The sequence below is a fragment of the Echinops telfairi genome, unplaced genomic scaffold (assembly GCF_000313985.2).
Source record: "Echinops telfairi isolate 266 unplaced genomic scaffold, ASM31398v2 ScPeMD7_7422;HRSCAF=8460, whole genome shotgun sequence".
NCBI lineage: Eukaryota > Metazoa > Chordata > Mammalia > Afrosoricida > Tenrecidae > Echinops > Echinops telfairi.
The window spans coordinates 1,408,330-1,409,928 of NW_022111322.1; the positions used below are offsets into that span (position 1 = coordinate 1,408,330).

Below are 1,599 nucleotides of genomic sequence, written 5' to 3' on the forward strand. Positions count from 1 at the left end.
TTTTTCTGGGCCACTCGCCTAATTTGAATCACATGAAGGGAGAGGAGAATTGGCTGTAGGTCAGTAGGTGGTTCTGTTTTTCCTAATTAGTCTGTCATTTTGGGGGAATGGATTTAAAAAATAATGGTGTCCTCATGTTGGGACTTTGTGGATTCCGGAAATGACTGCTTAAGAGGATGGTCTGACAGAAATGGCCCCCAAAGGGAAGTTTTTGTTAGTTGCAGATAGGTCCCTAGGCTTTTCTGCCCTTGCTTTCGTTTGTGCATCGTAACCCTCTTATTTCTCTCAGGTCGTGGTGCATCTGAGTGATGGAGGGGCAAGGAATTAGTCTCTCAAGCATCCATGCCAGTCTCTCTCTGTTTTAAAGGAATTTCATGAGGCCTGTTGCCATCGACTTAGTGTTGAAATGGAATTGCTTTTAGCAGACTGTTTATAGATATTGTTGCATATATAGCTTTCTATTCTTTTGATAAAGTAGAATGCTGTGTTTTTATAATGTAGCAGAGTTCTTAATCCCCTTTTAAAAGTCTGTTAGTGAAATAAAAACTGCAAATTGACTTGGAACTTGGAACATAATGAATGCTTGTAAATCAACTCTTATCACATAATTTAAAAAGTTTATTATGCATGGTTTCGTAAGGATCTTTTGGCTAAAAGCATTTATATAATTTGAGATTTTGTTTTCATGTTTCAGTTCTTTTCCCTTTCCAGCACACCCATTGCTGGGTAGTCAAATTCTGACTCATAGCGACTGCATAGGACAAAGTAGAGTCTGCCACATAAGGTTTCCATGGCTGTAAAAAGAAGAGTAGTGGGTGGGTTTGAACCACTGATCTTTCTGTGAACTGCCAGCTTACCCAGGGTGTCATCAGGGTTCTTCCAGGGGACCCAAGTGGAACTAAAATTGATGCCTGGCAGTGTTGTTGGGTTTGATAGAGTGGGTAATGACTCATAGGAACCAGATAGGGCAGAGTAGAATCTGCCCCAAGTGCTTTACTTTGATTATTTCCTCTTAATATTGTGTGAGCCAATGAAATCATTATTAGCCTCATTTTAGAGATGTGGAAGGAAAGATTTAGGTAACACAGTCTTTTTTAAAAATTAAACGTAGTGTTAATGTAGATGGCAATCAAGGTTTTCTTGAAAATTTCTTGAAAGAATTGAAATTCTTATGTATATAGAAGTTTGTTTATAACATGGTGGAAAATAAATTAATTAGTACTTGAAATTACATAATATGTTTATATACATAAACACACACATCATGGGAGAAAGAGGAGGCTTTCTACTCCCATAAAGAGTCACAGTCTTGGAAAACCACAAGGGCATTCTACCCTGTCCTACAGGATCACTATGGGTTGAAATTGACTTGATGGCAGTGATTTGCACATATATATATACATATATATACATAAATATTTATCTCATTCAGAGGTAGACTGAGAACTAATTTTCGAAGCAATATTCTTAGTAGAAGAAGCGTTTGATGTATGAACATTATACCCAGGAATAAGCTGTTGTGGGAAGGGAGAGAGGATCACCTCCCACCTCTGAGGCGGGAGGGACTTCTCTAATGCAAATTCATCTCACCAGATCCAG

The 1,599-nt window shown here is 38.2% G+C and overlaps 1 protein-coding gene across 1 annotated transcript in view; it reads left to right on the forward strand.

The window, feature by feature from the left end:
* Window positions 1-1,599, forward strand: part of RYK (receptor like tyrosine kinase) — a 187,018-nt gene that overhangs the window by 65,757 nt on the left and 119,662 nt on the right. The gene's annotated exons all lie outside the window — the stretch shown is intronic.